Consider the following 10,838-nt stretch of genomic DNA (forward strand, 5'->3'; position numbering starts at 1 on the left):
ACCCCCTAGTCTTATAACTGGAGCCAAAATCCTTCACCAAATAGTATTTGGTATCTGGACCTTGCAGCAGTCTTCCCTGCCAGGCACCCTGGGTTTCAGCTCCCCTGCTGTACTCAGTCTTACTGTGCTCTCATGGGCAAGAAGTGAGGTTGTGCAGGGTTTTGCTGTAGATGGGGAGTCCCTTCCAAGGAGGCACACACCCTCCTACCCTCCTGCTCCCTTCAGCTCCAGAGCAGAAAAAGGCCTGGGCTGTCCACCACTACTCTGGTTTAAGGGTCTTTCTGGGAAGAGCCCAACGCACCCTCCCTGCTCCCCAGGTAGCTCACTTAATTTGGGACATGCCCTCCTGTAAGGCCCAGTATGAGGTGGCCCCAGGCAGAGTGAACGGAAATTACTAATTTATTAACCAAATACCGTAACAGCTGATGAAATAGGAGAACAGAAAAGTGGAGATGAAGAAATACAAAATATGTTATAAATACCACAAGGCAAAACTCCTACAGAAAGAGGATGACTGGAAAACAACAAAGTTTCCTAATGTGACTGTCTTACTGGACTTCTAAGTATTTCAATTCCTGTTCCCCTTTAGGTCAATCTCACCACACTGTCCCTTGCCTCGGGTGAAGGATTATCACCTGCTGACAGCAGGCTCTCTGATGTCCGTCTCCTGGAAGAGAACCACCACCACCCCTCACTGAGCAAGTTTTTATATGGTCTCAGTCAAACCTCTGCCTCCTCAACAGTGATTGGCCCGTTTTCCCTCCATTTTACCCAGTCTTGGAAAATACCTCAGAATTGTATGCCTACAGGAAAGCCCAAAGCCCGAGTGTGATGGAAAAGCTGCCTTGAGGCCTATAAGCCACTCCACTCCTCAGCCTCCACTCCTCAGCCTCAAAGCAACCTAGGATCATGATTAGAGGTGGGCACAATCCAAAAAGAATTAACGATCAAGCTGATCGTGGATGCGCGCCGGCGACGACCCCAAATCACCAATCCACACCGATCATCTCCCGGTTCCATCAGGGATCAAGACGGCCAAAGCGAGGCGCTCTGCTATTCCCAGCTATGTGGGAAGGTGGGTGGTGGCAGCCGTGGGGCGCGTGCAAACACTCCCGCTCAGCTCCTCTGAGCCCTCTATTTACCAAGTATTACCCTTCTAGTCATGAAAAAGCCACATCATTTGAACCACCTGTCTAATTAGAGTTCCAACCAACTGAGAGTTTAAAGGCGGCTGTATTTTCTTTTGCACATTAACTTCTCCCCCTTCTCGTTCTCAACTGCTTGCAAAAGGGATGCAGTCGCTGGGCTGAGAAGCCAGGAGGAGAGAGAGATCTCTTTTCAGTGTTAACTCTTTCAATGCACTGAATGAACTCAGAGAGGAGCGCAAAACAGCTTCAGCTGATAGCCGCTCTCAAAGCCAGGGGTTTTTGTTTTCTCTCTCTCTTAACCCCTTCCTCTCCCAATCACTTTGCTTATATTTTTCTCAGGAAGCCACCTTTTCACTCACAACTGTTTGCTTTTCCTTTCTAGGGGAAATATTATCAAGTTTCTTGCCTTAAATTTCTTTTGCTAAAAAGTTAACCTCAAGCTGCAGTATGAAACCTCTGTGTGCTTTCCAGACTGCATGCTGCCCATTTCTCTCCCTAGCTCAAGCAACAAATACTGAGACACAAAGTTTTTTTAACCCCTGATTTTCCCTATTCCAAATCACAAAACAAGTCTCTCTCCTCCTTAATTACAGAAACACCTTCTTTTACTCTTTAGACCTGGTCTCTCCCCAGACTGTTTCTCCTTTTTACACATATATTAATAAGCAAAACAAAAATTCTGTGCCAAGACAAAGGGGAGGGGGGTGTTATGGATGTGGATTCAAAGCCAAAAACCAAACCAAAACAAAGAAATCCCTTCACCAAGCGCACAATTAGTACAAATCTGGGACAGAAGGCGGCTCGACTCTCACCGTGCCACCTCCCCCTTTTCTGTTCTCTCCTATATGCACACTCACACAAACATCAGGATCTCCATAGTTTGTTTTGACAAACAAGACAGATAAGGATAGGGGGGGCAGGAGGACTGTGTTTCGCCATCAGAGCTGCCTCTCAGGGTTTGCAGGGATGAGATTGGAGTGCCCATGGCTACAGAACACCCCTTTCCCCCTCCCTCCCCTGGGTCTCTTCTCCCAACTGGTGAGTGCGTTGCTGCTCCGTGGTTGGAAGGAAGCCCTGCTGATCAAGGAAAGCTGGGCTTCCATTCAGGTTTCCAGAGCGACAGAAGGAGGGCAAACACAGCTCAGGTATTCCCCTGGCTCCGTTTCCCCGGGAATAGATTACTGGCGCCTGAGTGTCTGGATCCCCGATCAGATCCTGATGGTCCCAATCAAGCACCGATCAGGCCCCCCCCCCCACCGAACGCTGGATCGGTCGCCGTGAACGGAACCGATCCGCCGGGTCCCGATCGCGCAAACGCCATTATCGTGGGTATTTTTCTATCATAATGCCGATCGTGCCCATCTCTAATCATGATACATGCCTTTTTCTCTCCATACTCCATGGCTCTCCAGCAGAGTTCATTTGGTTACATTTCTGCCTCAGACCCTGGCATATATCCTTCTGGTTGGCTCCAAACCCTCATTTTTTAATTCTAAAGTCCCTTCTGGGTTATTGGCTGCCTAGATGCTCGAGAACCTCATCAAATACATCTTATTCAGGATCTTAGCAAGATAAATAACCCACACTTCTGCTTTCCATTCTCTTCTCCCTATTTCTCCATATCCTCTCATGAGTAAAACACATTGTACAAGTGGGGGCTGGGGGGGGATTTGAAATAGCTGCCTTTCATTGTATTCAGTGTGTTTGCAAGAAAATTCTGCTCAATAAACTATCAGTTTCAAGATCTCAGTGTTCTATCCAAACTCACATAGGAGTTTTACTCATTGTCAATTGATGCCTTAATAATATACGTGTGTTATGCCCTATATTCAGGATGGGAAACTTAAGTCTGCAGCTCCTTTGCAACTGAAGAACATGTTTTCAGTTTAATGGCTGGAGACACCTAGACTCATTGTTCTGGGAGACTTCAACATCCATGCTGAGTGTTCCAAGTCAGGCTCGGCTCAGGAATTTATAGCTTCCCTGGCAACCCTGGGCCTCTCACAAATTGTGACAGGCCCTACTCATGAAAGAGGCCACACCTTAGACTTAATATTCTGCACTGAGCCTTTAAGGCAAACCCTTGTTTCAACATTGGAGGTTCGGCCTGAACCATGGTCAGACCATCATCTGCTGAAGGCAAAAAATATAGCCCCAACTCTCCACAAAATTGGGGGTCCTGTTAAAATGATTCGCCCACTAAGGCTCATGGACCCTTCTAGATTCCAAAATGCCTTGGGGAATTTTAAAATCCCAGACACACGCCCTGTGGTAGCTGTTGTAGGAATGTGGAACGCAAAGCTCCTTGAAGCTATTGACACCATCGCTCCTTATCGGCCGCGCTGGCCCTTAGGATGGACACCATCCCCATGGTTTACCATGGAGCTGGCTGACTTAAAGAGGGTTGGAAGACGTTTAGAAAGGTGCTGGAGAAAAGCTCATGCAGAAGCAGATAGAATATGCTACAGAACCCACTGGAGGACCTATGAAGCAGAAATGAAAGCAGCAAAGAAACACTATTTTTCGGCAACTATTGCGTCAGCTAGTTCTCAACCATCCCAATTGTTTTTTTTTTTCATCCCAATTGTTTAAGATATCCAGACGCCTCCTAACCCCTAAATCTGAACCTTTACAGTCCCGAGAACAGAAAATTAACTGAGAGGCCTTTGCTAATTTTTTTGCTGATAAACTAGCATGAATATGCTCTGATTTAGATGCTAGCTGTAATGCAAGCGAGATAGAAGAAATGACAAATACACCATCCAGCTTAGCTTTGGACTGCTTTGAACCAATCACTATGACAGATCTTAACAAGATCTTGATGTCTATGAAAACCACTTATTGTGCACTCGACCCCTGCCCATCCTGGCTGTTAACCTCAAGTAAGGACCACATAAGTGAGACACTGAAGTCTAGCGTAAATCAATCACTAACTCAGGGCAGCTTTCCCCGACAGCTCAAACAGGTGGTTATTCATCCAATACTTAAAAAACCATCCCTAGACAAACATGATGTGGCCAATTATCGCCCAGTCTCTAATCTGCCCTTTCTGGGCAAAGTGATTGAGAGAGCAGTAGCTGACCAACTCCAGACATTCTTGGTTAACTCTAGCGCTCTACACCCTTTCCAATCAGGCTTCAGACCAGGGCACAGGACAGAGACAGCACTAGTAGCATTAGTGGATGATCTCCATCTGAATATAAACAAAGGCCATGCCTCCTTACTGCTTCTATTGTATCTGTCTGCAGCCTTTGATACAGTAGACCATGCCATCCTGTTGAGGCATTTAGAAGCAGGTGGGCATCAAAGGATTTAAATTGTTTCTCTTGGAGCGGACTCAAAGGGTTGCCATTGGATACCAGCTATCTCCAGAATGGGAACTATCTTGTGGGGTTCCGCAGGGCGCAATCTTATCTCCCATGTTATTCAACCTCTACATAAAGCCTTTAGGAGAACTCGTTCGCAGCTATGGAGTTGGATGTCATCAATATGCAGACGACACCCAACTCTATATCTCACTATCCAGGTCCCCACAGGATGCAGTAGAAATCTTAGATCGCTGCCTGACAGCCGTGGTGAAATGGTTGAAAAACAACTAACTGAAATTGAACCCAGACAAGACTGAAGTGATGCTTGCTGGGAAGGCAGAGATCTTGAAGGACATTGTACTCCCCACTTTCGATGGAGTACCTCTGACCCTTGCAGACTCAGTTAAGAGCCCAGGAGTTATACTGGATCCAGTGCTACTACTAGAAAAATAAGTTAAGGTAGCAGCAAAAAATACTTTCTACAACCTCACTCTAGCCTGGAAGATGGCTTCTTATCTCTACACAGCTGACCTGGCCACCTGGATCCATGCTATGGTAACATCAAGGCTTGACTATTGTAATGCTCTATACATTGGCCTCCCATCTAAGTTAACTAGGAGGCTCCAATTAGTGCAAAATGCTGCAACTCAATTGCTATCAGGAGCGTGCAGGAGCATGAACATCACTCCCATCCTACAGTCGCTCCACTGGCTACCCATCGTTTACCGTGCTCAGTTCAAGGTATTAGTTATTACATACAAAGTTCTTCATGGCTTGGTCCAGCATACCTACAGGACCGCCTCCCTCCCTATGTTCCTCCATGGCAGCTTCGCTCATCTGAACAGGGTCTCCTGCAGGTGCCAGGCTGCGCGCAGGTGAAGTCAGCAGCAGCCCATACAAGGGCTTTCTCTGTGATGGCCCCTATCCTGTGGAATGACCTGCCTGTGGAAGTCAGAAGAGCTGCCACTCTCCTGGCTTTTCGTAAACAATGCAAAACTGAACTATTCAAAAAGGCTTTTTACTCAAATGGGAAGGCTGTACTGTAGGGAAGATGCTTCGCTAATAAGTTAGGGATCATAGACTACATCACTATGTTTGTCTTCTATATTATCTGCTGCCTTAAATACGTACTCCTATGTATAACCAGTGCTCCATGTTGTCTAATGTTAGTCCTAGAATTGATTATGTTTTGCTCCAGTATTTTTTCTACTCTGTCTTGGATCCTTGCTAATGCTATGTCTTTTAAACTTGTATCTGTTTACCTTATGGTATTGTATTGAAATGTAGTTGATACTGATTGCATTAAGCTCATACTGTGTAATCCGCCTTGAGTCTCAGTGAGAAAGGCGGACTATAAATAAATAAATAAATAAATAAATAAATAAATAAATAAATAAATAAATCTAATATTGTCCACCAAGGATGAAACTACACATTCCTTTTAGCTGCATGACTCTTGTCCTGAAGTTTTTTCTTTAAGTAAAAGCATCTGCAAGAGACTGGAGCAGGATTTCCCAAGCCTGTTGGGCCTGTGGACACTTTACTTTTGAGATCAGGAAGTGGGCACTACCACAAAATGGCTACCACTGAGTCAAGGGGGATGGGGCCAATCACAAAAACATTGGGAAATTTCAAGCCTAGAACCCTCCTACAATTAAGGCAGCTGTTTCTGAATGAATACTTCTTGCACATGCCAAGGTAATGCCTTCTGGGTTCTTCTGAAGCACTTTCTGCTCCTATGAGGTGGAGGAAATCCAAGATTATCTCTTTGTTTTGAGGGAAAAGTAAGTGGGCTCCAGGAAACACACCAGCAGGTGTCATGCTGGGAATATTTAGGTTAGAGTACTGAGGTAGCAGACTGGTGGTAGTGGAGAAAACAGTCACTTATCCCTTTCCCCTCAGGCTATTTTTTTCATATAAAGTTGCTCTGCCCAAAACAGCTCCACCCCAAATGAATGTGGAAGAGCAGTTTTAGTATTGGGAAGGGGGTTTAAGAGGACAAACAGCTTTCAACGGAAGGATTAAGTAATACCTTCCTACCCACTGGTCCTCCAAGATTCCAGTCTCCTGTAGGTATTTAAACTTTTATTAAATTTTATAAAAAAGGAAAAGGAATCACATAACGATATGCAATGTGTATTTTGGAGCTGAGACAGGCCCTTGAAAGTGTTTCTGATGCAAGCTCTACGGCCCAGTCTTTTCCTTCCTTGGCAGACACATGGCCGAAGGAACTGAGAGGCTAAGTCACAATGTTTGCACCGAAACCAACACAAATATCTGAATCATTTTAAAGACTCCAAGCAGGAAAGCTGCTTAGATTGGCTTTTGATTGCTGTTAATGCCAAAGGGTGACAAGTTATGAGATGATCTGGCCTTTTATTACTCAGCCCAAGGAAGAAGAAATACACAGAAAAAGATTGTAGGACACAGCCCCGTTTCCTTCATCCTGTAAAACTCCAGAAGAGCAACTGCCAATACTATAACCAGGTTCCAAACCCCCCTTGCCCACACAAGCCTTTTTGCTTCGTTTTGTTTTTACTTCTTACTTTTTCAATGTTTACCAGTGCAGACTCCCTCCTTCCCCCACATCTACAGAACAAGAAAGGGCGTCTTTCAGAAAGACAGATTTCCAGGGCTGCATTTTGGTACACAGGCACTGTATCTGAACATGGAAGCTGTTAAAAAACAATGTGGACATAAGTTACTTCATGTGCTAGTTCCTCAGTCATAGGACCACACTATTACACCATGCTGAAGGCTGTTCCCACCAGTCCTAGTGTTCAAAGTCTGTTCCAAAGGAGCACAGGCTGTACCCCATGACACAGAGTGACATGGAAAAGCAATGCTATTTTATTTACTTAGTAGATTGTTTGTTCCACTCTTCCTCCAAGGAGCTCAGGGCAGAATACTTGGTTCTCCCCTCCTCCATTTTACCCTTACAACTACTCTGTGAGGTAGGTTAGGCTGGCAGGGAAGTGATGGACCCATAGTTAGCCAGTGGACTTCATTACAGAGTGAGGATTTGAACAGGGGGCTCAAAGAGCCAGCATACTAATAACAACAACATTTGATTTATATATCATCCTTCAGAATAACTTAATTCCACACTCAGAGCAGTTTACTAAGTGTGCTAGTGGAATAAGCACAAAAAGTACTTTTAGGTTCCCCCCCCCGCCCCTGCTGCCAATTGCCTCTCCAGAATTAAAAAAAAATTGGAGGGCATAGGAATGCCCAGTCCGCAAATACAGGGACATAGAAGGAGGGGGATTATGAACACACTGGATTCCAATGTTACTATATATGCACTGGATTTTTTTTTTAAAGCGATGTCAGCTCTAGCCCCCACAAAAGGCGGCTTCAGACTCATCTCAACACATCTGGAATAAGAAAGAAGACATCTAAGTGGTTTGAGGTCATGCAGCGCAGAATGCCAGGATCCCAAGCTGATTTAGCACCAATCCACATGAATACTCAGAAGTACCAGCTTAAAGTGTGCCATGCAGAATGGGCCCTTTTCTTTATATTCTTGCTCAGCCTGATGCTTGAACAGCCTGTGCATACTCTTTATTCTCAAAGTTTATTGTTAAATTTTCTTATATTCTGAATGCTCTGTAAACTCACCGCAACTATTCCGTTTTGTTTTCCAAAGAGTGGTAAAGGGGAGGGACAGAGGGTAAGCTCACCCTCCCTAAGGCATGAGAGCGATCACCCCTTGCTAGCTAGTACAAGCGAAGCAAGAGACATGGCAACTAGGCAGAGCCTTTAAAAGGCAATGTAGCTACAGAGTGCTACAAATCTGTCTGCCAGGAGAAACTTTCTTACATTTCATTGGTAGCAGCAGTTACTACACTGTGAGAAGTCTAGTACCACCAGGAGTAAGTGAAAGGGTGGTAGTGCCAACCATAGACTTGGGATGGCTGCAGGGATTTTCTGACCTTCTGGACCCGAGGGTACAGGGCTTGCGAGTCTGTTCCTTCACAAAGGGTTCATGAAAAAGGTCAGAAATGGAACACAGTGGCCTCAAATTTCTCTCCAGCCTCTCATCCATTCAGAGACAAATAGAATTCATCTGAATTTGGGCATAGGCAAAGAGGTGGAGGGTTGTTTCTTAATTTAGTTTAATTTAGTTATAATTGAAGTCTTGTCATAGTTGTGATTGTTATCTCCTATAACCACTCCCATGGGGACAAAAGCAGAATATAAATTTTTTTTTAAAAAAACGAAAGATTCTAGCCCAGCATTTCAACCACTGCACCAACCTGGCTCAAAGTCTTTAGTAAATTAATACAGTAGTGAATAAGATGTGTCTCCTAACAAGAAGCATATGAGCTATAATAAACTTTACAGAGGAAACCACTTGCAAGGTGAACTCCTACAACTACTTCCTGGTGCTTCTTCAAAGGCTCCTCTTTCAGAGTTGTTATTTTTATACACTCGCATTGTCCTTAGGCCTAGTTTGAGTTTTTGCCATAATTCCCTTTTACAGACTCTCCATCCCTCAACTTCCTGTTTTCTCTTTTCCTCAGGCGTCTGCCTCATCCACTGATGCAGTTTCTGTTTGTCAAACACCCCTTCTTTCTAAACAACCTGACTCTGATCTCCTTGCCCTTTATCAATCCTCCTTCCTGGCACTTCTTTCAACTTGGTTTTTTGGCCCCACGCTTCTCTATCTGCCCCATTTTCTTCTGAAAACACATGACTTCTTCCTCTAGGTGTGGCTGTCTGTGAAATTTTTTTATCCATCCAAATTTACCTTTCATATCTCTTATCATATCTGTACCATATCTCTGCTCTCTAATGCTAGCACATTCCATCTCTTGTGTGAGTGTTTATGCGCATTCTGTCATATCATGACAGTAACTCAGCCAATGGTTGGAATCCAGCTGGTACAAGGTGATCAGAAAGAAGAAATTTCAATGTGTACTTTAAAGTTCCATTTTTTTGTAAAAGGGAAAGAACCCTGTAATCTTTTACACCTGGTCACCTTAGGTAAACTCTACCAAATTATTAGTGAAGATCTGAACAGATTTACACCCTTCTAAACCCATTGAAGTCAATGGATTTAAGAAAGGTGTATCGCTATTTAGGATTGCACTATTAGTCACAGATCTACTATTACACATTCACCAATAGAGGGGGGGAGAGAATAGATCACAATGCATATTGTATTTAAAATACACACTGAAAATGCAGTCCTAAACAGAATTATACCCTTACAAATATATGGAAGTCAAACAGGCTCATAATATGATTGCCAGCTCCGTCTTGGGAAATTCCTGGAGATTTGGGGGCAGTGCATGGGTGTAACTGCTCAGGATTACGCTATGTGGGGATTCACCTAGAGCCCCTTGCCAAACTGCTGATGCCTATTTGGGGAGTTCCCTCTCAAATGCACAGGATGCAGAGTCAGTGCATGCCTGGGGCAGCAGTGGGCTACTTCTAGCCCAGCTCGCAAGCTCCCAAGACAAAAGCAACCTGCCCCTTTCGCATGTGAGCACATTAGGCCTGGCATAAGCCTTCGGACTCCCTTTCTGCCTGGGCTTATGGAAAACGGGTGGCGTCAAACTCAGGTCATGGTGCATGAATGGTGGGCAGTCTGGTGGTGTCCTTGTGCCATGTTTGGTTTAAGGCTGCTCTTCCATAGGCACTTACTTGGGACGGGTAAACCCCACAAACAGTGAAATCCTAAGCAGAGTTACTCCGGTCTAAGCTCATTGATTTCAATGGGCTTAGACTGGTGTAACTCTGTTTAGGATTTCACTGTAAATGCATCAAAATTTACTTCCCAAGAGGAAAAAGTGCAAAGGCACCAGATTTCAAAACTAGGCCTTCCATGCTCTGCATGCTTACTTACGAAGCAAATCCCACTGACTTGAGTGGACACGAATGGGATCAAGAGACAGTAGGAGTAACCACGCATAAACTCAATCGGGCTTATTTCTGAGTAACTGTTTGGGGGTGTAAGGGACACAGGCGAAAATACGGCAAGCACATCCATGTGCTAAAGCCTTCCGCGATGCTTTACAAATGACATATTTGCACAGTGTTTACTCATCTGTCGTCTAAGTCGAAACTCCACAGTAAGAAACTGAGGCAGAGAAGGGCGCGCCCTCATCTCTTTCCTTTACCCCAGAAAAGAGCCAAGTCGGGGCCCCGATTCGGACTCGCCAGGCCTGCATAGCCGGGCCTGAAGAGCGAGTAAGGCGGGCGGAGGGAGGATCTTGAAGCCTAAGCGAGACGCTGGACGGGGAGTTCGCTCCCTTCGGCACCAGGCACTGATGTGTTTGGGCATCGGTTCCGGTGCCGGCCGGCGCTGGAGGGAGGAGGAAAGGCAGCCCCCGAAGTCTCGGTCCCGCCCAGGAGCAGGCCAGCGCGCAGTGGG

The sequence above is a fragment of the Eublepharis macularius genome, chromosome 5 (genome assembly GCF_028583425.1).
Source record: "Eublepharis macularius isolate TG4126 chromosome 5, MPM_Emac_v1.0, whole genome shotgun sequence".
NCBI classification, from domain to species: Eukaryota; Metazoa; Chordata; class Lepidosauria; order Squamata; family Eublepharidae; genus Eublepharis; species Eublepharis macularius.